The following is a 14,752-nucleotide window of genomic DNA, read 5'->3' as shown; positions in this document are numbered from 1 at the left end:
ACATCGGAACACTAAACACGTCTGCAGCATGCACTGAATGAAACTATCCACACTGAATGACTGCGACAGCAGGGTACACTTTGTATAGCTGCGGCATCATAATGTCTCGAAGCGTTAAGGCGACACGAGGTGGAAGATTCCAGGCGCTTCTGCTCCTGTCCTTTTGATGTTGCCGCGACCGCAGCGCTGGCCCGCTGATGCCAGACTTTACCTGAAGGTTCGCGCACCAGGACAAATTCTAAGTGTACCTGCAGCACCGTAACACTATCATGATTAACACCACTTGTTTTCAGTTAACCTGCTTACTATCATAATAATTATTTATTTTAACTAATTACTGGATGTATTTAAAAAGGTAACCATTGTCAAACAAGAAAAATAAAAAATTCCAACATAATTTTGTCATTTTACAAAGCATAATATAACAAATAATTTTCTTAAATTTTTAGGGGGCACCGCACCCCCCCCCTCCCCCTAACGAATTTTTGAGGTGCACACAGTGCAGCAAGAAACATACATCTTAGGCTAACCATACTGGAAGTTTTGAAAAATCAATAATAATTTGTGGAATGAAGCAACTAGGTTTTTCACTGTATCAGTTGATGTTTGACCAGAAACTAAGAAACATCATCTGTGAGGAAGTAGAGTCTGCTGTTTTATATCAGATCAGTACACAAAGTAAAAATATAGTCAAAGAGGTGATGAAAAAAGCAGCAGCAGAAATGAAAAGGAGACATGAAGACAAAGGAAAAACTATAACTTACAAAACTGGTAATCTTTTAATCTTTAGCACAAAGAAAAAATCAAGTTAAGTGAATGCTGATATCAGAAAATTTTTACTTATCTACTGTGGTCCCTTAAAAGTAGCAAGGATAGTACATGACACAGAATAAGCATTGATGCACCCAGAACAAAGAGGTTTCTAGGCCTGTACGAAATACAGACCTGAAGCTACAAGTGTTATAAAAAAATGTTCTGTGATCAATAAGCAACAATGTAAAATAGAATAATCTTTCCACAATTTAGAAAGTATTCTTCTAAGTGACCATAGCACTGAAAGGTGGCAATAAACAAATTACCAGAAGGTTGTTACAATGTATGTTACTTCCCTTTAGAATTCTCCATGATTCCACTTTCTGAATCTCTCTCTCTGCTGCTTTTCTTTTTGAAATGGGATTTCAAACGGTTTCATAAAAATTATTTGTGTGATTTAAGATGTAACTTGCTATGATAGTTTTTGACTCTACCTTGTTTATCACAAAATACATCTTGGAATTCCTTCGAAGTTTCTTTTGAATGTGCTTTGTGTTCAGAATTTAAAGTAACAGCCTCATTGACTTTACAGTTTACAAGTTCCTAAAAATTTTGATTGTATCCATGACTGAAAATATCTCATTAAAAGATGTGGATTATCTCTCATGACTTTTATTTCCCTAACATGGTCCCACTCATTTCATAGTATAGAATGAACACATCTTTATTGAATGTTGTGTTATATTTATTTTCAGTGATTATTATACTTTTCACCCTAATAAAAAGTTGCATTTACTTTTACTACCCAATACATCCCCAGAAGAAAATTCCCTGGCAGTTCTGGTATCACTAGATATCCATGTCCAAGGTTTTATATTCCATTTAAAAAGTGTATAGCACTTGAGTCTTTACCATTGTTCTGTATCATCCTGTAACCCCCTTTATTTTCACCCCATCACTGATATTTTAACAGAATCCTATCCCTTCATAATGCTTCCTCTAAGCTTCTCTGTTACTCTGGAGATTAGACTTCCTGTCAAGCATTATCTTCACAGCTATCTATTTTGACTTTTATATATGGACAGCCTAATTCATCACTTACATCTTCTCCCTCAGAAATTTCAAACAATAAATCATTTTCATTGTTTTACCTCATTCACAAAGCTCCTCACTTTCAATTTTCATTAGATTAACAGCCACACCTTACCCTTCATTGTTTTCATTACTTTTCAACATGGGATGAATGAAAAATAAAATACAGTTTGTTGCCTGCTTTTTACTTACTTGGTTTTTCAGTTTTTTCCAGCACTTTGAGTAGGAGGTCTTACTAATTTTAGCAAGCATTTTCAAGAAATTTTTACTATCCTGTTATTCTCATAAGCATTCCATATTAATCTTAACAGCTTTTCTTCCTTCACTTCTAAGTTGATGCATAAGTTTACCTGATCCAAATGGTAGGCAACATGAGTTTCTCTGACAAGTCTTCACTATTCCAACAACATCTACTCTTGCATCCACATCCTTTAAGAGAGCCATCACCTTATTCCATAATTCTGAGATTTGGTTATTAATTAGTTCTTTGTTGGTGTTCATTGTAGATTCTAATGTTTCTAACTTTGAATCTAAATGATCACTATTTTTTTCACTAGAACTTGTAGTTCTGTTTTTAAACTAGAGGATTCTATTTCAGTTCCAAAATGGTCACTATTAGCTTTAGTATTTGATTGCATATCTACCTAGAATTATTCTTAAAATGTCATTTTGGTCAAGTTTTCTATCAACTTCCACTTCTTCTTAATTGTTACAATTATCACACAAAACTGGAGACTAATGAGACTTTTCATAAAGACAACACAAGGAACAGAAAACAGCTGCAGTGCATTCCACATATACTTAAGATTTTTTAAAAAGGGTCCAAATACTCTAGCATCTAATACCCCTCCCATCCGCTGCTTTGCTTCCTGCTTCTCTATCATTCATTTTAGCTATATTTGAGACCACAATACCCCACAAAATACAAAGTTTAAAGATTTTTTGTACACTTAGCTTGAATGTTCACGTTACAAAAGCAGGCCATTCAAATTATATTGTAAAAGAAGCCAAAAAAAATCGTGTAAGGTTGTTTCAAAGAACTAAACACTCTAACATTCCATCATTGTATATTTTCAAGACCATTGTGAGTGCATTATGTGATCACACAAAACTGGAGACTAACGAGTCTGTTCATAAACACAACACAAGGAACAGAAAACAGCTGCAGTGCAGTCCACATATACTTAAGATTTTTTTAAAAAGGACCCAAATACTCTAGCATCAAGTAAATACAAGCAATGCCAAGGGAATTACAAGACCTCAAAACTGAGAAAATGTTCCCCACAACTCTAAAAAAGTTTCTGATAGAAGGAGAATTTTATAGTGTAGCTGACTACATTAGCAAACAGTGATCAAAAGTTCATCCTGTGAGTGATAAATCTCATGCATCATAAAAAGAACTAGCAACAGAGATCAGTGTTAAAGAAATTAACTATAATTAGGAACCACTGATGTATAATATAAGCTAATTATATCTCACAAAATTATTATTTTTTTTTTTGTATGTATCATGTATCATAAGTCATTTTGTACCGTGTAATATTATGAATATACTGCATCATAAGTCATTGTGTAATATTAAATATATATATATACTGTGAAAGCTCCTATGTATATTTAATGTGTAAGCTATTTTATATACTTTTCTATTTCAGATTATCTAGATTGTAAGCCTAATGACCTGTCCTATGTTACAAGTACATATCTGTACAAAAGGTAATTTAAGGGACCAATAAAAATCACAATCACTCTTGCTCTGAAGACATGGTCTTCTGATTCTATCTTTATTTTCATATATGAGAGGGTACAAAAAACAAAAATGAAATAACATTGCCGTGAGTGGAGCTTATGTGGGTGGAGCTTGTGCATTGCTGCCTCTGTTGTCAACCTGGCTTGTTCTGTTCATCTGCAGTGATTGGCCGGCCCTTGTAGCCGAGCAGTTCTATGCGTTTCAGTCCGGAACCGCGCTGCTGTTACGGTCGCAGGTTCGAATCCTGCCTCGGGCATGGATGTGTGTGATGTCCTTAGGTTAGTTAGGTTTAAGTAGTTCTAAGTTCTAGGGGACTGATGACCTCAGCAGTTAAGTCCCATAGTGCTCAGAGCCATTTGAACCATTTTTTGCAGTGATTGTTTTTGCTAGTGCTGTTTTGTTCTTGTTTTGTTTGTTCTGAGGCAAGTTTAAGTGAATAACATGCAGCTATGAAATTTTGTTTTTTACTTGGTAAAAATGCTGCTGAAACTGTTTTAGTGTTGAAAACAGCTTACCAAGATGATGCTGTGGGAAAAACTCAAGTGTATGAGTAGTTTTCTTGATTTAAAAATGGCGATATGTCGATTGATGACAAACCTCATTCTGGATGTCCATCAGCTGCCTGAATCAATGAAAATATTGAAAAAATTCAGGAGCTTGTGCCCACAGACCATCGTCAGACATTTGATCAACTGTCAGAGATTAGTGGGTTATCTTGGTTCAGTCAAAACAGACCCGACTTGCGGTAGACAGGTAGAAAAGGGGCTGGGTCTTCCACCACAACAATCACCTGTACACATAGCCATCTCTGCTAGGCAGCTTTTAGCTAAAAATGGAATGGTTCCACTGCCCCATGCACCTTACTCCCCTGACCTGGCTCTATGTGACTTTTTCTTATTTCCACACATGAGAAAGAGACATAAAAAGAAACCAGTTTGACTACGTTGAAGTCAAGAAGGGGCTGTCAGTCATTTCTAAAGATGACTAAAAAAATGTTTCCACTAGTGGAAGCACCAATGGGACAAATTTATTAGTTGTAATGGAGAGTATTTTGAAGAGGATAAGATTGTTTTATGAACAACTTGAAAATACACGACTTTTAAAAAATAATTCCTTTTTTTCCGGGGGAGGAGGGGGGGAGGGGGGGTACTCCTTTGTATTCATGGTCATCCTATGAGTAATTTCTTTTTATCTCCAATCAAGTGTTCGTCACTGCCTTTTACTTCTGTAAGTTTCATTAATATCATAATAATTGGATTCCACTTTTTAGTATTCTTATGAAAAAAGAATTACACATATTAATGCTCCAGCCAGAAGGGTCTAGAAACCTTACCTCAAGCAGCCCCCTGTAAAGATCCTCCCTTAATTGTCAATGTCGCAAATGTTAATTTGAAATAGCGTTGTTGCGAGATGTGAACCACTTCATATGCAACAGGTGTAGAAATAGTTCAAGAAAGAAATTTTCAGATACTATTACTTATTTGCTTAACTTGGAGATGGTATCAACATTCATGAGCAGTGATAACTGTGTGGTCTGGGTTGTGGAAATGTCATGCCTGAAGTGTGATAACTCATTTCCAGATTTTGATGGTTTATTTCCTATCAGTACTAATTACCACAATGTCACAAACACTACCAATTTTCACGTGGAATCACAAATTGATACAGAACAAATGTATTCATTGTTTTCATAACCACAGTAGTTGAAGACTTTCACAACCTGTTCATCATCATATTTGCTGTGTGACTGATGTGCTTTTCTCCAGCAAAGGTTGGTATAGAGCATGTGTATTGTTCCAGAAGCTTCCAGAAAGTTTTGTAAATCAAATTAGTATTTAGGTGACTTCTGTTTTAAGTTTTACCATCATTTCAATTTAATAGATGTAGGATACACATTACATTCCTTTAGAGTTTTACAAAAAAATGGCTCTGATTGCTATGCGACTTAACTTCTGAGGTCATCAGTCGCCTAGAACTTAGAACTATTTAAACCTAACTAACCTAAGGACATCACACACATCCATGCCCGAGGCAGGATTCGAACCTGCGACCATAGCGGTCACGCGGTTCCAGACTGTAGCACCTAGAACCGCACGGCTACTCCAGCCGGCAGAGTTTTACAAAAAATACAGATAATTACAGAATTGTAAAAGTAGTTTAAATATTTCTAAAGTTGTTGAATTTGTGTTATGAATCAGATATCAGCTGTAAGTCAATAAAAATATAAATAGTGACATTTGCCTTGAATAACTCTAAAATGACTTTGCAAGGTAAGAATAAGTGATAATATTCTGATTTATGTGCTTTTACTGTCATTTATTGGAAAACTAGTTTTCATGGTATAATATCGTAGTATATGTAACTCTCAATATATAAACAGAAAAATACATACGTGCAAATTTTCATCCAAGTACTAGAAAATTTTATAAGCATCCAAAATCATGAATTAAGCACTTTGCAAATGAAAATAAGGTCAAATGTAGTAAAAAATCAGGTGGTATTGTAGGTTTTTGTAGTTGAGAAGAATTCCATCAGATCATGATTCATTACAATGTGGCGCAGCAGGAGGTTCAGAATGGAAGACAATAAGAGAAATTGGTTGTTGAAACTCTATCTAATGAGCTGATATTAGGCTATGAGTTTTTGCAAATGTGTGACTGGGTGGCAAGGCAGTTTTCATTTAAGTTCTGCCTGGGAAAAGCATATCTATTTTGGTGTCATATTGCTAATAAAGGGTTCATAAGATACGGTAGTACGTCAGTGTAGGAAACTACTGCCACAGTAACTGGTAAGTTATTAGAAGTATTTAGCTATGTCCACACCTATAGGTTAGGTATGCCTGAGCAAATTAAGGGTCAAATAAAGCAAATGCCACATAGATTCTCACCTACAAGTATGAAGGAACTGAAAAAAAATTATACATCATTTATTGCAACTCTAAGGGCCTTGAACAGTGGTAGACTACAGACAACTAAATAACTCCTAGTCAGAATCATTCCCTAATATGCATACCTACACTACTGGCCATTAAAATTGCTACACCACGGAGATGACGTGCTACAGACACGAAATTTAACCAACAGGAAGAAGATGCTGTGATATGCAAATGATTAGCTTTTCAGAGCATTCACACAAGGTTAGTGCTGACGGCAACACCTACAACGTACTGACATAAGGAAAGTTTCCAACCGATTTCTCATACACAAACAGCAGTTGACCGTTGCCTGGTGAAACGTTGTTGTGATGCCCTGTGTAAGGAGGAGAAATGCATACCATCATGTTTCCGACTTTGATAAAGGTAGGATTGTAGCCTATCACAATTACGGTTTATCGTATCACGAAATCGCTGCTCGTGTTGGTCGAGATCCAATGACTGTTAGTAGAATATGGAATCAGTGGGTTCAGGAGGGTAATACGGAATGCCATGCTGGATTCCAATGGCCTCGTATCACTAGCAGTCAAGATGACAGGCATCTTATCCACATGGCTGTAATGGATCGTGCAGCCACGTCTCTATCCCTGAGTCAACAGATGGGGACTTTTGCAAGACAACAACCATCTGCATGATCAGTTTGATGACATTTGCAGCAGCATGGACTATCAGCTCGGAGACCATGGCTGTGTTTGCCCTTGATGCTGCATCACAGACATGAGCGCCTGCGATGGTGTACTCAACAACGAACCTGGTTGCATGAATGGCAAAATGTCATTTTATTGGATGAATCCAGATTCTGTTCACAGCACCATGATGGTCACATCCATGTTTGAAGACATCATGGTGAACACACATTGGAAGCATGTATTCGTCATCGCCATACTGGCATATCAGCCGGCGTGATGGTATGGGGTGCCATTGGTTACACGTCTCGGTCACCTCTTGATCGCATTGACACCACTTTGAACACTGGACGTTACAGTTCAGATGTGTTATGACCCGTGGCTCTACCCTTCATTCGATCCCTGCGAAACTCTACATTTCAGCAGGATAATGCACGACCGCATGTTCGACTGCTGCCCTGGACAGCGCATTCTCCAGATCTCTCACCAACTGAAAATGTCTGATTAGTGGTGGCCGAGCAACTGGCTTGTCACTATAGGTCAGTCACTACTCTTGATGAACTGTGGTATCGTGTTGAAGCTGCATGGGCAGCCGTACCTGTACACGCCATCCAAGCTCTGTTTGACTCTTTGCCCAGGCATATCAAGGCTGTTATTACGGCTAGAGGTGGTTGTTCTGGGTACTGATTTCTCAGGATCTATGCACCCAAATTACGTGAAAATGTAATCACATGTCAGTTCTAGTATAATATATTTGGCCAATGAATACCCGTTTATCATCTGCATTTCTTCTTGGTGTAGAAATTTTAATGGCCAGTAGTGTATTTTGCAGGTTTAGGCTTTCCAGGTGTTTTACTATTCTAGACTTAAGCCAGGTATACTGCCAGATTCCTCTGGCTCAAGAGCCAAATGCAATTACTGTGTTTTGCAATGACCAGAATCTTTTCAAATTTGAAATGGTTGCTTTTGCGATGGCAACAGGAGCTGCTGTGCTCTCCCAGTTATCATATTTCATATGACTTAAAATTTAAATTTTTATGTCATTACTTAGATGATGTCATTCTTTATAGTGCTGCTTATGAGAATGTTTGGATCATGTAGGTCAGACACTACAGCACTTAAGAGAAGCAGGCCTTGCAGTGAAATGATCAAACATTAGTTTATGATACTATGTCAGAGGAAGTGAGTGCAGATTGATCAAGAATGAATGTTCAACATTTATAAGTTTCTTCCTTCTAAAACTGCTAAAGATGTTGTAAAGTTTACAGGAATGTTAAATCTTTTCAGAAAATGTATCCCCAAATTTGCCCAGTTAGTGGCACCCCTCAATGAACTGTGGAGAAAAGGCCAGAAATTTCATTACATGGATTCACAAGCCTCCTTTGAAGGACTGAAGAAGGTGGTTATAAACACTCCAGTGTTGGCAGTTTGGGATTTTGGAAAACAGTTTATCTGTCAGACAAAGCTTCTATGACTGGAGTGGCTACTGTTCTTTTTCAAAAAGAGAATGGGGAATGTAGACTAACAGCATATGTTTCCAGGGTACTGTCCGAACGAGAAGCCCACTATTCAGTGTTTGAATTGGAAGCTCTAGCAGTAATATCTGTGGTAGAGGAGTCCTGTTTCTGTCTCAGGCACAAATGTTTTATGCTGGAAACTGACAATCATGTTGGGTGCTGTCATGCTCACATAAAACTGAAAGAGCCTACAAGGGTAGATCATATATTGGTGAAATTACCAAATCTTTTTAAGAACTTAGGTTTATCTCAGGGTAATGATAGTGAATTAATATTACAACACAGTTGGACATCAGCCAAAAGGTAAATGGGTATTTTATTAAGAATCAAGTGTTGTGTTACCAAGTGTGTAATGATGTTGTTGTTGTTGTTGTTGTTGTTGTGGTCTTCAGTCCTGAGACTGGTTTGATGCAGCTCTCCATGCTACTCTATCCTGTGCAAGCTTCTTCATCTCCCAGTACCTACTGCAACCTACATCCTTCTGAATCTGCTTAGTGTATTCATCTCTTGGTCTCCCTCTACGATTTTTACCCTCCACGCTGCCCTCCAATGCTAAATTTGTGATCCCTTGATGCCTCAGAACATGTCCTACCAACCGATCCCTTCTTCTGGTCAAGTTGTGCCACAAACTCCTCTTCTCCCCAATCCTATTCAGTACCTCCTCATTAGTTATGTGATCTACCCATCTAATCTTCAGCATTCTTCTGTAGCACCACATTTCGAAAGCTTCTATTCTCTTCTTGTCCAAACTATTTACCGTCCATGTTTCACTTCCATACATGGCTACACTCCATACAAATACTTTCAGAAATGACTTCCTGACACTTAAATCTATACTCGATGTTAACAAATTTCTCTTCTTGAGAAACGCTTTCCTTGCCATTGCCAGTCTACATTTTATATCCTCTCTACTTCGACCATCATCAGTTATTTTGCTCCCCAAATAGCAAAACTCCTTTACTACTTTAAGTGTCTCATTTCCTAGTCTAATACCCTCAGCATCACCCGACTTAATTCGACTACATTCCATTATCCTCGTTTTGCTTTTGTTGATGTTCATCTTATATCCTCCCTTGAAGACACCATCCATTCCGTTCAACTGCTCTTCCAAGTCCTTTGCTGTCTCTGACAGAATTACAATGTCATCGGCGAACCTCAAAGTTTTTATTTCTTCTCCATGGATTTTAATGTGTAATGATAACAGAGAGAAAATGATGTTACCTAAGGAGTTATTGGCCCTAGTATTCAGTTATTATTATGAATCTGTCATGGCTAATCATTTAGTTATATACAAGACACAGACAAAAATCAAGGAATATTTTACATGGAGAGTAATGGACCAGAATGTACAGGAGTTAGTGGAGCAATACCAAGTTTTTAAAATCAGAAGTGAGAGGCCACAGTGGTAGCTAGCATCTAACAGAGATCAGGCTCCAATGGATAAATTGTTTGTAGACTGTCTGGACTCGTTACTATAATGCAGGAAAGGCAACAGGTACCCATTTTCAAGGTTTTCATGGCTAGTTCCTACTTGGTGATGACAGCAGACGTTAGTACAATGGCCTTAAGGAACATTTTTGCTAGCTTTGGTCTTCCCAAAAACATGATGAACAATAGTGTTCCTGCATAGCTTTCCAATGAATTTAGACAATTTTGCTTTAGTCACACTATCAACTGTTAGCCAGAACACCTTACTACATGCAGCCCTTCTTTGCAGAAAGAGTGAACTAACTAGAAGGTAGTGTTATTGTATGGTGTTGATTGCATATCATCATCAAGATCAAAAAAGATATGATCAATCCACTCCATCACTAAGTTACACATTCAATACCGTTAATCATGAAAGTCATAAAACTTCCACAGTGAAGTTGACACTGGCATATACCACTAATTCTCCCTTGTCTAATTTGTTGGTGATTGATGATTTAGCGCATAAGCCATAAGATCCTATGACTATCAAAGAAAAATGGCATAAGGCAAGGCCCAACATATTAGCTGTACATCATAGAGAGGCTGAGAAGTATAACAAGGACAGATGGCCCACAAGAGTAAAAATTGGGAATGAGTTTTATTTAGAAATTTTTAGACTGTTATTAAGGAGGCTGGTAAAGTAATCACTAAAATGTTGCTCAGATTGGTGGTCCATGTGAAGTCATTAAACTGGTAATCCTTGTCTCTCTCTTGGTATGTGATGTGGGGTCAGGATAAATTCACAGAGTTCATGTATCACAGACGCTGCATAAATTCAGTGGATAATTAGAGCTACATGGAGTACAGACATGTCTCTGCTATTAAATTACTCTGGAGTGTGCTCTATGGTGTAACACATATAGCTTCTTTTAAGTTTGCTGTATACGATCTTTTAATATTATTTAAAAAAACTAAAGAAAAAGGCTAAATCAAACAATGGAAACTCCAGGCTGGAATATCAACAATATAAGGAAAAGGACAGATTGCTACTCATGGTAAAGATGACATGTTGACATGCATTCAGGCACAGCAAAAAGATTGTTATGATTTAGCTTTTGGCCAAAGCCTTCTTTGGAAAAGAAAACACACACACATTCATTCACACAAGCAAGAACACCTCACACACACATGACTGTTACCTCCAGCAGCTCAGTCCAGAATGCTTGTGTGAAAGAATATGTTTGAGTTCCCTTTTCTGAAGAATGTTTTGGCCAAAAGCTAAGTCAGCCTTTTTGTTGTGTCTGCCTGCATCGCAGTGTTTCATCTTTACAGTGAGTAGCAAAGCAAAATATTACTCAGCTATGTCTTGCCTCCTCTTCTCTGAAGTGGTTTGGCTTTAAGGGGAGAGGGGGGGGGGAGAATGAACCATGTTCATGTTATATGATTGACTACATTTGGTTGGAGAGTGGCCTCTGGTCAGTGACTGCAAGTCCTGCTATGCATGCAGTGATAGAGAAGTGTGGAGTGAACCTACAGGCGAGATGGATGAGATGAGACTGCAGGTGCCAACATTGAGCCCATTGCTTGTCAAGAATGGCACTGGCAACCTTGGAACATTTGAGGTATTGTGACCATTTGAACCAGGGGTTCCAGGTTTAAGTCTCTCTGAAGGAATTTGTCATGATGAAAAGCACTATATAATTGTTTTATAAATGTGTTTCAGTTAGGAGTGTAACAGGATATTAAGAAAACTGTTGACCTAAGGACTCTTTAAAAATATCTTTAACAAACTAGTGTGTTCATGTACACACCCTTCAATCTGATGACAGTTCGAGGTATGGTGAGCTGACTTGTATCTTGCGATGTATTGCTAGAGGAACCTTGTCAATGTTGAGGTGAGACAGAGATGGACTTGGTAATTATTTGAACTGGTCCATCAAAAGAGAGGGTAATGGCACATAATGATTTGCTCATCCTCTGTGAAACTTAAAAAAAAGTTTTGTGACATATAAAATACTGTAAGAAGCTATGTATGACATTGTAAATTAGTTCACTGCATAACAATTGTCAAGCAGTAACTAATGTTTGTTTTTAATGAAGCCTATCTTGATTGATTTTCCTTAAATTATGATCCAATCGCCAGTTACATTATATTTTCAAAAACTGATTGTTTTTGTTGTTAAATTATGATCTGAAAGTTTAAAATTTTTTGTAATTATAAAAAGTTAAGAATTGTTTTTGTAATTTTAACAGCTTGGAAATTTTGAGCACACAAGGCGTTAATGGACATTATGTGTATATACACTCCTGGAAATGGAAAAAAGAACACATTGACACCGGTGTGTCAGACCCACCATACTTGCTCCGGACACTGCGAGAGGGCTGTACAAGCAATGATCACACGCACGGCACAGCGGACACACCAGGAACCGCGGTGTTGGCCGTCGAATGGCGCTAGCTGCGCAGCATTTGTGCACCGCCGCCGTCAGTGTCAGCCAGTTTGCCGTGGCATACGGAGCTCCATCGCAGTCTTTAACACTGGTAGCATGCCGCGACAGCGTGGACGTGAACCGTATGTGCAGTTGACGGACTTTGAGCGAGGGCGTATAGTGGGCATGCGGGAGGCTGGGTGGACGTACCACCGAATTGCTCAACACGTGGGGCGTGAGGTCTCCACAGTACATCGATGTTGTCGCCAGTGGTCGGCGGAAGGTGCACGTGCCCGTCGACCTGGGACCGGACCGCAGCGACGCACGGATGCAGGCCAAGACCGTAGGATCCTACGCAGTGCCGTAGGGGACCGCACCGCCACTTCCCAGCAAATTAGGGACACTGTTGCTCCTGGGGTATCAGCGAGGACCATTCGCAACCGTCTCCATGAAGCTGGGCTACGGTCCCGCACACCGTTAGGCCGTCTTCCGCTCACGCCCCAACATCGTGCAGCCCGCCTCCAGTGGTGTCGCGACAGGCGTGAATGGAGGGACAAATGGAGACGTGTCGTCTTCAGTGATGAGAGTCGCTTCTGCCTTGGTGCCAATGATGGTCGTATGCGTGTTTGGCGCCGTGCAGGTGAGCGCCACAATCAGGACTGCATACGACCGAGGCACACAGGGCCAACACCCGGCATCATGGTGTGGGGAGCGATCTCCTACACTGGCCGTACACCACTGGTGATCGTCGAGGGGACACTGAATAGGGCACGGTACATCCAAACCATCATCGAACCCATCGTTCTACCATTCCTAGACCGGCAAGGGAACTTGCTGTTCCAACAGGACAATGCACGTCCGCATGTATCCCGTGCCACCCAACGTGCTCTAGAAGGTGTAAGTCAACTACCCTGGCCAGCAAGATCTCTGGATCTGTCCCCCATTGAGCATGTTTGGGACTGGATGAAGCGTCGTCTCACGCGGTCTGCACGTCCAGCACGAACGCTGGTCCAACCGAGGCGCCAGGTGGAAATGGCATGGCAAGCCGTTCCACAGGACTACATCCAGCATCTCTACGATCGTCTCCATGGGAGAATAGCAGCCTGCATTGCTGCGAAAGGTGGATATACACTGTACTAGTGCCGACATTGTGCATGCTCTGTTGCCTGTGTCTATGTGCCTGTGGTTCTGTCAGTGTGATCATGTGATGTATCTGACCCCAGGAATGTGTCAATAAAGTTTCCCCTTCCTGGGACAATGAATTCACGGTGTTCTTATTTCAATTTCCAGGAGTGTATTAATGCCTTTATGTTATACACGAATTCTTCAAATTTGTTTGCATTAAAAATTGTTGACGGTATTGGGCTTAATTTAAAATTTTGATGCTTAAAGAAGTCAAATATTACATAATATCATTTAACTGGTTTTGAGAAGCTTTGTTACAGTATTTCTATGATATATTGGTTTATGGTGTGATTATCAGATTCCTTAGTAGATCATGGTGTAACTGTTCAGCTAATGTTGTTTTTGTGTATTGTCCTATCGTAAGAAAGTGCTAAAATTTATTTTGGCTTCACTCCCCACAAATCCTTGTCTCCACCTGATTCAATCACTATCTGTAGTTTATTGTAGAACTCAATTAGCATTTCTCCTCTCTCATTCACACTGCCTAGCCTGTATTCTTCCTTAGCCCATTCTTCTATACCTTCCCTGTCAATCACATTCAAATCCCCCATGATCACTAAATTTTTGTCTCCCTCTACAAACTGAATTACCTGTTCAATATACTAATACAATACCTCTATCTCTTCATCCTCTGCTTGTGACATTGGCTTGAACCATCATTGTCAGCATTGGTTTATTGTTGAATCTGATGAGAAAAATCTATCACCGAACTTTTCACAGTAGCTCACTCTTGGTCCTACTTTCCTGTTCATAACAAATCTGTTGTGACTCGCCGATCATTCAAAGTGCCGCCGCGCAATTACGCGCGTCCTCTACGTGCGGCGCTGTCTGCCAGCCATGCAGCAGCTGCGCCACCTAAGCGGCCAGCCGAGCAGCGGCCGCTAGACTGGGACTCAGGGTTCATTCGAATGCTAACGTGTACACATGTCTTGCTTGTCAACTTACTCTGTGAGTTATATGTGTTGTGTCGTTCTGAAATATATTTGTTAAACTTGACGTTATAACAATCGGCGACGAGGTAGTGGATTTTTCCTTTTCACCGTTGACCCACAGGGTTC

The sequence above is a fragment of the Schistocerca nitens genome, chromosome 7 (genome assembly GCF_023898315.1).
Source record: "Schistocerca nitens isolate TAMUIC-IGC-003100 chromosome 7, iqSchNite1.1, whole genome shotgun sequence".
Lineage (NCBI taxonomy): Eukaryota > Metazoa > Arthropoda > Insecta > Orthoptera > Acrididae > Schistocerca > Schistocerca nitens.
Note: the sequence above shows the minus strand (reverse complement) of the source record.